The 14,453-nt window shown below is 39.3% G+C and overlaps 1 long non-coding RNA gene across 2 annotated transcripts in view; it reads right to left on the bottom strand.

The window, feature by feature from the left end:
* Positions 1-14,453, bottom strand: part of LOC112644616 (uncharacterized) — a 70,736-nt gene that overhangs the window by 55,426 nt on the left and 857 nt on the right. The window lies entirely within an intron of this gene.

The following is a 14,453-nucleotide window of genomic DNA, read 5'->3' as shown; positions in this document are numbered from 1 at the left end:
CCCTTGGTCCCCAGTCCCCCGTCCTCCGTCCACCATCCATGGTCCACTGTCCACCGTCCTCTGCGCCCCCCGTCCCCACCCCCCCGCGCCCGTCCACCGCCCCGCGTCCCCTGTCCCCCCTCCAGGGTCCACCATCCCCCGTCCCCCGGGAAGGTGCAGCCCTGCGACCCCAGACGCACAGCGGGGCATGAATGCATTTTGCTGGCGGGAACCCTTTTTCTCGGTGGCCTGGGCCACTGGCGCCTGGACACTTGCCTCCGCGGCGCTCCCAGCCCCTCGGGCTTTGTGCTCCTCACACGTCGCCCCGTGCGTTTTGAGAAGACGTTCTTTCTGGAAACACCGTGGGGCTGCGGATGATAGCCTGCGCCCCGCTCCCAGCTCTCCAGTCGGGGCTTACTGGGTTCTCAGGGAAACCAGGCAGAGCGAGCAAGCTCTTCCTCCCCTCCCGTCCTCCAGGCACCAAAGCCCGCGACCCCCAGCCGGCCCCGAGCACCCCGACGTGGCAGGATGCCTCCCGGGCTCCCGAGCTGTGTTTGGGTTTTTTGTCAGGGTGGCTGTGCCTGGGGCAGGGCAGAGTCTGCGGATGGGGCCTCTCCCTGGACCCTGCCTACCCCTGAGCACTCGCCCTTGCCTTCAGGGGATCCTGCAATCCCAGGAGTCACTTCTTCTTCCCATTGGCCCCGAGCCGCCCCCCCCACCCCCCAAACCTGGGGACACAGGTGGGCCGCGACCTGGCCGGACGGCGGTGGACACCTGTTGGAGGGCCCCTCTCTGCCTCTTTGTTCCGCGGAGCTCTGGTGCAACGCAGGTGACACCCCCAGAATGAGGTGGCCCAGACTCGCCCGTGCCGGCCGGACTCTAGTCACTTAAAGCAAAATCAATCTCACTTTTCCCAAGTTCCCTCGGTGATCTGAAATAATATTTGAAGTTCTGTTTGGTCTCTTTGGAGACCTGCCAATGACCTGGAGGCATGTAGTGAAGTTATGTATTAAGACAAGATTACACTCAGGACTTCTGAAAAGTGATTCTCACTCAGGAATAATACATGATATGAATTTAATAATCTGCCATGCTGCTTTCTTTTTCTTTTCCTCAAGGAAGTGAGTGGAATACTTACAGTAGTAAAAGAAATCTCTTGCCATGGATGTGATTAATCGGTACTGTGTTTTGTTTTGTTTTTTTTTAAGTTTACAAACTAAGATCAATGACGAGTTTTGAACGGAACAAAAGGCAGGAATACTTGGATGTTCTGCTTGTCATACTGACTACATAAATGTTTTCAAGAAATCCGTCTCCATCACTTGTGAACTTGAAAAATGAAGGAAAAAATTCTTACTATCCTGAAGTTGAGGGATGAAATGTAGTCTTTAAGAAAGATCAAAACCCTACTTATCTGTTTCCCCCATTCTGACCACATTATGTAAGAAATGATCAAGTTCAATGCACTCCCCCTTCTACCACCTAGATGAACGACTCTCACACTTTGTAACATTTATCTTAAGTTATACAATCATTATATTGACACATTATTTTTTTTAAGATTTTATTTATTTATTCATGAGAGACACACAAGGAGAGAGGCAGAGACACAAGCAGAGGGAGAAGCAGGCTCCCTGAGGGGAGCGGGATACAGGACTTGATACCAGGACACGGGATCCGGGCCTGAGCCAAAGGCAGGCTCTCAACCGCTGAGCCACCCAGGTGCCCCATGTTGACACAGTCTTATAAAACACTTATAAACTAGAGAACAGCCCACAGTCCTGTTTAACCCACTCCTCTGTAAACTAAGTGTGGCATATATCCTTCCAGACCGTTTTTTATATCCATATATAAACACACAAATATTTATATATAAATACAAATATTTATATTATATACAACTATAATATAAAGGTACATGATTTAATTTTATGATTATCTTTTACATATATGGAATCATATTATCCCCACTGTTCCATAATTTGATTTTTAACTTAATGTCATGGTGAAGTTTCCACATCAATACGTGTAAATTTACCTCACTCTTTGAAACTACTGTGAAGTATTCCATTGTGTCTATCGACCGTACTTTATGCATGTGCATTTACACACTTTCCATTTTTCCTTATTGCAAGTGATGCTTCCATGGGCATCCTTGCACAAAGCTGCTCTGTGCACATGAGTGTTTCTCCAAAGTCATATCTAGATATTGAGTCATTCGGTCAATATCGGATGCACGTTCTTATTTTATTTTGATGATTTTATTTACTTATTTAAGAGAGGAAGAGAGAGAGCATGGGGGGAGTGGGGGGCGCAGAGAGAAAAGCAGACTTTTCTGAGTCCAACTCCAGGCTCCATCCCAGGACCCTGAGATCATGACCTGCGCTGAAGGCAGACACTTAACTGACTGAGCCACCCAGGTGTCCCTGCAGGTTTTTATTTTCAAAGATACTGCTAATAGTAGTAGTTCTAGCTAAATATTACATTCTTGAATCTATATTATCTCAGTCCTCACAACTATGATATTGGTACTAACATTGCCCTTACTTAGAGTTGAGAAAACTGAGGTGCGCAGAGGTCAAGTAACTTGTCCAAAGTCACACAGCAAGTAATAGGAACCAGAATTCTTATCTGGTCACCTCACCCCAGAATCTATGTTCCTAGCACAATAGTGGGTTGCCTGTCTTGAACGTGTAACAGTGTGGACATAATATATACCTAAACTATAAACAAAAATAGAAGTTAAGGGATCCCTGGGTGGCGCAGCGGTTTAGCGCCTGCCTTTGGCCCAGGGCACGATCCTGGAGACCCAGGATCGAATCCCACGTCGGGCTCCCGGTGCATGGAGCCTGCTTCTCCCTCTGCCTGTGTCTCTGCCTCTCTCTCTCTCTCTCTCTCTCTGTGTATGACTATCATAAATAAATAAAAATTAAAAAAAAATAGAAGTTAAAAGAAATGAAATAAACTAGTTACTATTTTATAATATTATTAGTCAAAAGCTTTTTCTTTTAATAGTAATTTTTTTAAGAATAAACAATAGAATATGCTCCCTTTTTTTTTTAAAGATTTTATTTATTTATTTATTTGACACAGTGAGAAAGAGAGTCACAGGCAAGGGGAAGGGCAGAGGGAGAGGGAAAAGCTGACTCCCCACTAAGCCTGAGGTGGGGCTTGATCCCAGGACTCTGGGACCATGACCTGAGCTGAAGGCAGATGCTTAACCAACAGAGCCACCCGGGCACCCCGAATATGCTCCCTTTTTAAAAAATTTGACTCTATGCTTTATGATACAGAATTCAAAACTCTGTTCTAAGTTCAGTTGATTGTCTGTCACAGCTGAAAATGTTATCCCACAGAGATAAACTTATAGCGAAGAAGTACATGCTTGATTGTACTGACCAAATCTTGATGCTCACTTTTAAATCCCATCCACCAATTAATTAATCATAGCCTTTTCTTAAAGTTTGATGGATAAATGTCCATTTTTCCTGTATGTCAGTATGTTCTCCTTATAAAGTAATAAAGATGTGGCATTTTTTTTCTTGTATTTTTAACAAATTGGATTCAAAAATTTGGCAATTTGTCTTCAAGATGGCCACCATCAATTCCTTCCCTCCTTGTAAATGCAAGTCATTTCCTTACCGAGAGGTGGAGTCTATTCTTCTATTCCCTCGAATCTTGGCTAATGTGTGACTGCTTTAGTCAATAAGATATTGTTAAAGTGAAGCTCTTTACTTCTCAGACTTGATCATAAAGAAACCTTTGGACTTCCATCTGTTCCTCTTTCTTAGAACTTTTGTTCTGGGGAAAGCCAGCCACCATATAAGATGGAGTACCTGGAGGTTCCAGGTCATGAGGAAACCCAGGCAATTCTTGTGGGTAGGGAAGGAAAGAGGCTTGGCCAGCCCCCAACACTCCCAGCGAACCTTGCCCAGACACCAGACCCGTGGATGAAAGAAACTTCAGGTGACTGTAGCCCCAGTGGCCTTGTGACTGTGGCTGTGTGAAAGATCCCCAAGTGAGAATCATCTAGTTGAGCCCGTCTATACCCAGAGCTGTTAGAGATAATAGTAAACTATTTTAATCCTCCTAGTCCTGGAGTGGTTTGTTATGCAGCAATATTATCTGCATAACAAACAGATAATATTGATGCATAACAAACAGTAGAAAAGAATTCTACTGAAATGCTACATTTGGAAGACTTTTCAATGGGTTAATTTCATTTTCATGTTTTCATTCAAGTGGTGTAGACACGGAAATGTTTTATTGGTATACTCAAAATTTTTAAAGTCATGATAACAAGAAATATTTTCAAACATTCATTTGCAAAATGTTCTTTCTGCCACAGTTTCTATTTTAAAAGCATTTTTTTAATGACTTATTGTTTAAAACATCACTTTTCCTAATAGGAGCAGATTACAGGTTTTTTTCCCCAAAATATCTACTAAGTGGCATACTACTCATTATGGCTGTCATCATAGAAAAAGCTCATTTTTTTTACTTCTTATTGTAAAACAGTTATGAGAACAGCACAAAGAATTCTTATATATGTTTCAGACAGATTTCTCAGCTATTATTATTTTACATGTTTGTTTTCTCAGTCTCTGTAAATATGTGTACATGCTCTTTTTTTCTTGTGAACTGTCTGATCCAGTTGCAGATACATCTAAATACTTCAGTGCATACTCCCTATGAACTGGGATATTTTACAAAATCAGAGTGCAATGATCAAACCAGGAGCTTAACAATAGAACACTATTATCTAATCTACAAGCTTTATTCAGATATCACTAATTATTCTAATGTCATTTTGAGAAAAAAAAAATCTTACCCAGGGTCCAACCCAGAATCACACGCAGCAAGCATTTACTCGACATGTTTATTCTGTCTCTTTATCTGGAGCAATTTCTTAGTCTTCATTTCTCCTCAATGGCCTTGATGTTTTTGAAGAAGTCAAGCAACTTGGGCTTGTTTCCTCATGACTAAAATCAGTTTGTGCATTGTTTTCCTGGGTATTTTTGCACAGAAGTGATTCTCTATCCTTTTCAATGTATCTTATCAAGAAGTAGCCGATGTTATTTGTTCTCTGTATTTATGGGTCTGTTTCTGCTTTTTGTTTGTTTGTTCATTTGTTGTTGTTGTTTTTAGATTCCACATATAAATTAAATCATATGGCATTTGTCTTTCTCTAGCATAATACCCTCTAGGTCTATCCATGTTGCTGCATAAAAAGTCTGTTCATCTTCAGGAGACTCAAGAAAGGAGTGATTATGTGGGAAATGACATACAGAATAAGAGATTTGAGTGAACAGATGAGAGACATGAGGGGTGGAGAAGGAAATGGCAGCTTAGAAATGGCTTTAGGTAGGTTTTCAATAAGGACACTGGGGGATTGGTTGATTTTGAACAAGCTATTTTTGTTAATAACAAAATAGCTTAAAGCCTCTTCTTAAAAGTTAAATGTGTATTATGAAACTGTCTTAATGCTTTCCCTACATCATCTCGCTTAATTCATGTAATAACATTTTAGTCCCTATTTACAGATGCAGAAAAATGAGGCTCAGAGAGGAAAGAGATTTGCCCAGAGAGAATAGGTGAGACTACCTCCGAAGCCTTCACTAGTAAACACTCTGCTTCTAGGCTGGGGCCATGCCCATATTATATTGATGGTCAATAAATGAACTAGCAATAGAATGAACTACATCCAACTGAGTCTTTTAAAAGTTAAAAACGATCTTCTCTCCTGTGAAAGTGCACAATGATGACCAAAGGCTCTGAGATATGTTAGTGGATTCTGATATCAAACTAACTAAAAAAAACTCATTCTCCCAGCTTGCAAAATGCATAAAGCGGCCAAAACCCAAAGGTTTTAACTTCATTTAAATAAGCAAGTAAATCCTGTGGCAATATCATCCATGTCATCCATGTGACTGGGTCTTAAATAAATATGAGTTCATTACTGAAGAATAAATAATGAGTTACAAATTATTTTTACAAGTATAAATTGTTCACAACCATCTTTTTTTGTCAGCAGTCTGAAAATCTTGAGCCAAAAGCCTTATGTTACTAAAGATTAAATTCCTTCCCTAGTAGGCCAAGGATCAAAATATATTGTGTTTTATTTGGATAGTCTGGGAGTATTGAATTTGTCCTTTTCTTATCATTACCATTCATCTCTCTGGATCATCCACTTCTCTTTGAACTTGGGAAATAGGAATTTGATAGCATACAGTATTTAAATCAATTAAAACAAGAATCCAGACGGAACCAAGTAATTCTGGGAGTTAACTGTAATAACTCTTTCATCTCAATAAAGTTCAGTTCGGTTGTTTATTTGGACGATGACCAGCATCAACAATAACTTTCCAGGGTGCATAAATGTGTTTTCCTACATTTACTAATACTAAGTTCTACTTTCCAAAGACCAGAATGAACCAAAGGGATACAACCACTTGCTGGCAGAAGAAAAAAAAAAAAGCTTTATTTTAGGAATTAGAAATTTAAACTCACTTTATAAAACGCTCTCTAAATTTTCTCTTTGACCCAGCCCAAGTTGCACATAGTACATGTTCAACTTTTTTGACTTATGATATGGTCATGGCTGTGAGTAATTGCATTTGGGCATAAATAAAACAATTTCTCCAAAGAGGGAATAATGTTGCCAACTGTCAATCATAAAGCCAGAAAGGAGTTCATGAGGGTTCATTTGAGCTGACTTTGGCTTGGTCTGGTCAGATGTGATCTGAGAAGTGCAAAAATGAAAACAACAACAATAATAATAATAATCACTCAATTTCAGCCTGGAACTAATCACTATTAATGTTTAGCATACTTGTTGCTAATTTTTGCTCTATCTAGATATATATAGTTCTAGAGATAGTACAAGGCATATAGTTATAAAATTTTCTTTTAAAGAAATAACTAGATCCTTTCTAATCAAGCTGAGGGTCTTTGGACACCCACCCCTGCCCTGGCCCCTCCCACTTGCACACTTGGTTTGTTTCTCTCCCTTTCTTTAATGCAGATTTTTTTGCCTTCTGCTTTCATTCATTCCTTCCTTTCCTCCTTGCCTTCCTCCACTGCCCATAGTCTTCCAATCCCTCCATCACCTAGTATTGTTACACCATAATGAGCTAGTACAGCTCTGTAATAAAGAAAGGGCCTCTAATGCTCTAATGTACCAGGAGAAACATCTCACTATGTACAGATAGAGAAATAATAAAATGTACCCTTACAGTCCATGGGAAGTAAATTCTCCTTGGCTTGGACTTCACATATTTGGTTTATTGGGTCAAAGCCCCTTTACCATAACTGCCCTTTTGGATGGTTTGAAGTGTACATATTTCAATGATCTAAATTAGCCAAAGCACATACATTCAAAAGGCCAGCATAGCATGAAAAAAAAAAAAAATCAAAGAGAGACTTTATTCCTCAGACCAAAAGGAAATCCGTTTCCTACCCTGAATCTGACTTTGATGGCTCCAAGCCAGTGGTCTATTTTCTATTTTAAAAGTCTTTGATATCGCCAGAGTTCTTATTATGAGAGAAATAAAATAATACATGCAGATGTACCTTATGAAATAAAAAGCCCTGTATATATGTGTGTGGTTATTTTTATGAATCTATGCTGTCAGCATTTCCTCACCAAGAGCAGACATTTTTGTCTTCTTGTTTCTATTGTATGATTAAAACATAATAATAATAACCTGCAAGAAATATTTTCAAGCAGAAGAGAAATGGCAGCTACCAAGACTAAAAATGCTATGAGTTGTCTTCTGAAACGAATAGCAAAGAGAACATCTTCAAAGAAGCACCACTTCACATAAAGCCCTTCTCACTAAACACTGCTTGGCAAATTCAGATAATTCATTGTTGACTTGCGTTAGGTAGTTATGAATTTTTTATTTTTTAAAGACTCACAGCAAACCCTTATGTAGAAGGATAAAAATAGTGAGATTAGTAATAGAATTATGAATTAGGGTAATAACATCTCACTTGCTCCTGTCCCTGTGGGCACAATCCTTGGCGAGGAAGCCAGATCTGATCAATGGTTACTAAATAAATATATTTTATCTTGTAATAAACTGACCTAACATAGGTGCAGATATTTATATATTAGTAAGTCATGGTTTTAATACCTAATCATTTAAAAATATTATAATATCACTTTGCATCTCCTTCCAGCCCAATGCCTGGCACATAATAAATATTTATCAAATATATTTTAATTAAATTAATGTAAGGCACATCAAGGCACTATAATCTGGTTGCCACTCCCAATTAATTTTATCTTTTGCCTCCACAAAATTCTATTATTTTTATACCTGTGATGATGAACAATATGGAAATATCCAGGATTGGAACATAAGCTCCAGAGGACTATTGTTATTTATGGGAAGATTTCAGGAATTACAGTTGTCTCCCGGTTGGCTTGTACTTAGAAGGAAAACCTAACTCAGTGTGTAGGAAGAATTTCAGGCAAGAGTAGTAGGAAGTTAAAACTCACCTATAAAACTGAAATGATTTATTTATGTCTAGGAAGAATTTATACTATTTAAATTCCTTTTCAGATAAAAAAAAATTTTACATGAGAAGAGCCCTTGGGAAATAGAGCCTCACCTTGATGACTTGATGTTCTATCTCATTAGCAGCATTGCTTGAAGAAGAAAATAAAAATTGAACTTCGAGGGAATGTTTTGAAAATGAAACCTAGTGACATGTACCATTTATTTTATTTTTTTAAAGATTTTATTTATTTATTCATGATAGACATAGAGAGAGAGAGAGGCAGAGACACAGGCAGAGGGAGAAGCAGGCTCCAGGCCAGGAGCCTGACACGGGACTCGATTCTGGGACTCCAGGATCCGCTCTGGGCCAAAGGCAGGCACTAAACCATTGAGCCACCCAGGGATCCCTGACATGTACCATTTAATATCAAAGTTAGGACATGGAGTAGGATGTGTGTGGAGCCTGTCAGGATCTGTGCACCCACACATCATTCTAGGTGATTACTTATTAAGGACACCTGTCCATACTCCTGAGGTATAACGAGTTGCTTTTTTTTAAAATAAGATTTATTCATTTATTTAAGGTGGGGGAGGGGAAGAGGGAGAGAGAAACTTAAGCAGACTTTGCACTGAGCTTGGAGCCTGTCACCAGGCTCCATCTCATGACCCTGGGATTAGGACCTGAGCATAAACCAAGAGTCAGATGCTTAATTGACCGTGCCACATAGGTGCACTAGTTGTCTTTTTTTTATTGCCCAACCCAAAGTGGACACACTGAGAACATTGCTGAAAAGATGGGCATGAAGGTATTTTAGAAGTGTATCTACTCAGTAGTTGAAGGTATGTAGGTACGTCAAAAATAGCCGCAATGTTCTTTTCATCCTCCCGCAAATAAACTGCCTTGTGAATTATCTTATACTGAGGATAATTCATGAGTCTATTACCCCAGGGAAGGAGGGGTAGATACTTTCAATAAAGAGATTATTATACCACCTCCATTCACAAAGTTAGTTATTCTGGATTCATAGGAAGACAATATTGTTAAAAGCCAGGCTTTTCTGAGAATAATTTTTTCCTCCGAATTCCTCCTTATATATTTTTTTTTAGTCTTCCCTTCTATAAATATCACCATTATATATTGGTCCTTGTCTACTCAGAAAACAGAGTTTTTATGTGGACATAGGGTTGAATAAGAGGATAGGACAAGTTGGAGGAGATAGAGAAAAGGAAAACATATGACTTAACTGAGAAGTCAACCAAGTGCCAGACAGTCCTAGGCTCAGCCAAAGGAAGAGTGTGAGACAACAGAAACTCTTATGGAAATCTTGGATAGATGAAGGGGAATCTCAGAACATCCAGACTGGCTTTCCACTTTCCCATGGAAACCAATATGGCCAAGCACAGTAGAATAGCAAGGGCAGTATGAGATTTCTAAGCAGATGAGCCTAACATGGCATTCCCTAGTCTCCCTGCACTACATGAGGGATCCAGAAGTTTCTACAAGTGCTGGAGCTGGTGCACAAAAGACAACTAGTAGGGAAATGCTAGCTAGCTCGCCAGGGAGATCTACCATAGTGGGGCAGAGAAACCACTGGGGCTCTCACGTGGTATGCCCACCCCTAGGACTATATGGTAGACTCAGCAAGACTTTGCCAGATCTACAAAACAAGAAAGAAAGTTAGGCCCAACTTGAGGAAAGGGACAAATTCCCCAAAACAATCCACATGACATCTTATGTATGAGGAGAGAGGGACCATAACTCATCCTACCCACACATGCTTTGGCTGCCAGTACCAATGCCCAGAACCAGATGGCACCATTTCCTTATTATTTGGCCCTAGTATATTAGAAACTTATGAAGACCAAGCACACAGTGTTCAAACTTCTGGTCCTTCTGGCTCTTACCGCCAGGACATAGTGGGAACATCCCCCTCTCCCCACGCCTCCCTCCCCTGCCCACACACACACACATATAACCTCCAGTTTGGGAGATTAGAGAGAGGAGGGAAGAAAGGGGCCATCCTGATAGAGACTTAACCTTGAACTGAACTTGAATTTAAACCAAAAGAGATTGGATTACCTTCAATTTGGCAAGTTTACATTAGCTGGAGGACTCCGGAGAAAGATGAGTTCAGTAATAGAAAATAAAGTTTTCACACACAGAAGACTCAATGCATAAACTTCAACACAGTTGCCTTACTTTCAGAGATCAGCTTTCTCCCTTGCTCTGAGAAAGATTCTGGCCATTTTCTTTGCCAGGGCAAGGGGAGTTTTATGTCACAGATTCTCCCTCAAGCTTTCTGGGGATATATCAATCTAACCAGCTTTCATTTTTCCACCTTCTTGTTTTAACTTTTGGTGCTGGGACTCTTCCTAACCCTTCAGGCCTGGTCAGACCTGAGCCCTAGCTCATCTGGTACTTCAAAATATAACCCAAACTTTACCCCACTCCCAGGCATTTCTGTTTTCCCAGGTCTGATAAACACTGTGTCTCTAATTAGATTTTATGTTCATTGAGGGCAAAAATGAAGCTATATTCATCCATATTCTAAAATCTTCATAAATGCATTTGCACATAAATGTTCACATAGCTTTACCCATATAGAAAAGGATTTCTTGCAGGTTGGACATACACACACACACACGCATACACACACATCACTTTACTCTCTATTCACCCTAGGTATTAAAAATGGGCCTATCTCAAATTATATTTCAACAGTAGACACAAGCATTACATACAAACCAAGATCTTTTAAGGGCCTGAGAGTAAGCTACTTTGAGTACCATTATTACTGATAATGTGTGGGTTGTGCTGGTACTTTGGCATAGCTGCATACAATTCTTGTTTTTCTGCTGCAATCATTGCCTATACAGTTACATGACACCAACAATAAGTTTGTAAGTAATTATGACAAAGCTTTCTTTTGTTGTATTTCAATAGAGCAAAGTCCTGGGGCTAATTCCACCATTATGTACATATGATATCACTTCCTGAAAATATGAACATGAGGGTTTTTTGTTGTTGCTTTTGTAGTACAACAAAGTGAGAGATGCTATGGGAGAAATGGCCTCCAGAAACATGGGTGATTTATGTCTCAGGAATGTGTGTGAAGAGCTAGGGGATAGGTTTCCTCAGACAGTTGCTAACCCCAGCAGGCTCCAGCCAGCCTCCTTTTAGCAACTAGATCCCAAAACCTTCTACCTGTGTGCATCTTAAGTTTCCTGATATTTCACCAACTCTGGGTACAGATGAAGTCACATTAACAAAAATAGCCCATATTTCACCCAACCAGCCCTCTCCTTTGCGCTCTAAATTTATTCTCCATAAAAAATTCCCCGAAATATTCCTGACATAATCCAGGGTGGCTCAGATGAGCTTACTAACAAGTCTAGTCAGATGTTTCTTGACATCCCCCAGGCGCTGCTGTCACTTGCAGAATAGAGCATGATTCCTACCAAATCCACTGCCCCTCATAATGCAGTCAGCTTCCTCGTGAGGAGAGTGAGCACACGGACAGACTCCATTCCACTTCTGACCACTTTCTCTGTGTTTCATAATCCAATCGCTCCCACTTTGGAAGATGTTTTCAAAGCCAGACAACTCCCTTTCTCTCTGAGTGTGTTTACTCCTTAGGGAAACACAAAGCAATGTCATAAACAGATTTTTTATTAAAATCACCTTTATTAGTTTTTACTAATGTGAGCCTTTTCTTAGGATCCAAGGGATACAGAAGTCCCAGGGACTGGGCCTGGGGCAGAAATAAGCAATGGCATTGGACAAGAAGAGCCCTAGGCCTTAACTGAGGCTCTGCCATCATAAAGACAGACTTCCAACTGGCATATCACATCAATTCACCTGGCAGCCCTAACGAATAAAATTCTCAGCTTGGCTCAAGCTGAGTCCCTGCTACACACTATTTAGGAAGACATATAGGTTCCTTCTTAAGATAATCTACAGATATAAAACAAACTCCAAACTGCAAACTTAGGCAGTTAACATCAAAAGTGCATTGATCAAAACCACAATGAGATACCATCTTGCATCCATTAGAATGGCTAATATAAAAGAAAAAAGGAAGAAAAAAGGAAATAACAAGTGTTAGGGAAGATGTGTAGACAATGGAACACTTATGCACTGTTGGTGGGATCACAACATGGTGCAGCCTCTATGGAAAACAGGATGGCAGCTATAGTGGTTCCTCAAAAAGTAGGAATTCCATTTTTTCAGTTCTAGAATTTTCATGTTTAAAATATTTTCCATTTTACAAAAAAAAAATTAAATGTAGTAATTGATATTAAATACTTGTCAAATGAATTTATTGTTATATTAGACACTTGATGATAAGTTAGATCAGATACATATATAATGAAGCACAAAGAATGAAGCACAAGAGGCATGGTAGAAAATTTTAATCCATACGTTATTAAAGTCCCAGGAAGGAAAGGAAGATGGAATAAAAGTATTATTTGAAATGATTTTTAGAACCTGAATAAAGATATCAAATTGTGGGTTCAAGGTGCACAATGAATGACAAGCCAAAAATATAGAAAGAAAATCATAAAAATCTACAAAAATTTCTCAACTTGTTAGTCCATTGGGAAATGGAAATTAAAATCATAATAAGATACGACTCACCAAGGAGCCTAGTAATTTTTAAGCTGACAGTATAATTGTTGGCAAACTTGAGGTGCACGGCCACAGTCATATCCAACCTTTGGGACTGTAAATTGGAAAAAAATCACTTTGGAAAAGAACTTGATAATGTCTACTAATGCTGACCATTAAGAACACCTGTGGCATGGTGGTTCCTCCCATAGGTAATTGCCCAAGAGAAATTCAGATTATTCACAGTAGCATTATTCACCCATCAACATAGATACATTGTGATAATTGGCAATTGATGAAAACTGTTGAGGGAAGGGAAAATCTAGACACTAAAGGATACATACTATATTTAGTTTGGAATTGAGAACACTGGTTAGTTAGTTGGAGAGAGTGGAGGGGAGGGTTATTTGGTAGGGCTGCTAGTAATGCTCTGCTTCTCTATCAGAGCACTGATTGTGTAGGTGTGTTCACTTTGCAAAAACTTATCAAGCTAGGCAATTAAGCTTTGGGTACTTTATCATGTGTATATTATGCTTCAATAACAAAATTATTTTTAAAAGTCTTTTTTGAATAAATAAATAAATCTTTTTAAAAAAATAAAAGTCTTTTTTGATTGACAACGGTGTAACACATGAACACATGCGTACACAACACCACAAAGGCAAAGCAGAGAGCTAAAGCAGATTTTCATGGCCAAAGTGAAAGCCCATTCTCAACAGACAAATCCACTCCCAATAGAGGCACAATGTTTGTGACTCTGGAAGCTTCTGGGAACTAACAATGACTAAGTGCTTCCTCTGCCCCAAGCACTACATTGCAGGCTTTTACATATTTTGGTAGAGAATCATAGGTTCTAAAAGTTAGAAGAATTTACTAATGACTAGGTCAGTAATCTAATGATGCACAAATACTTTATACATTTTTTATTTAATGTTTTTAATCTAAGTAATACATGTTTATGGCTTAAAGGCTCAAATATAACTGCCATCCCTCCGAAAGAAAGGAATCCAGCAATCCTTGCCTCATGCTTTCTGTCCTCAATTTCAGCTTTCCAGAGGCAACCACTATCCACATATTCTTAATGTTTCTTGTGGTATTTAGATCCATATTTCAAAATAACCAGCAAATATACTGCTAATTTCTTGATTCCAACCACCTTTAAATATTAATTGTTTTCATATTATGATCATTGAAGATTTAGCTCTCCCTACCTTCCCACATAAATATCCTACCCTTTCACCCAACAGAGTTGTTACTTTTTTTTAATAAATGAGCTTCCATTGCTTACATTATTATGGTAACATGAATATTATTCATACTGAGCCATGTAATATACTGAAAGTACATTCTCTTCTTGA

Source organism: Canis lupus, chromosome 1 (assembly GCF_003254725.2).
Source record: "Canis lupus dingo isolate Sandy chromosome 1, ASM325472v2, whole genome shotgun sequence".
Lineage (NCBI taxonomy): Eukaryota > Metazoa > Chordata > Mammalia > Carnivora > Canidae > Canis > Canis lupus.
This window is presented reverse-complemented; position numbering and strand designations above follow the sequence as displayed.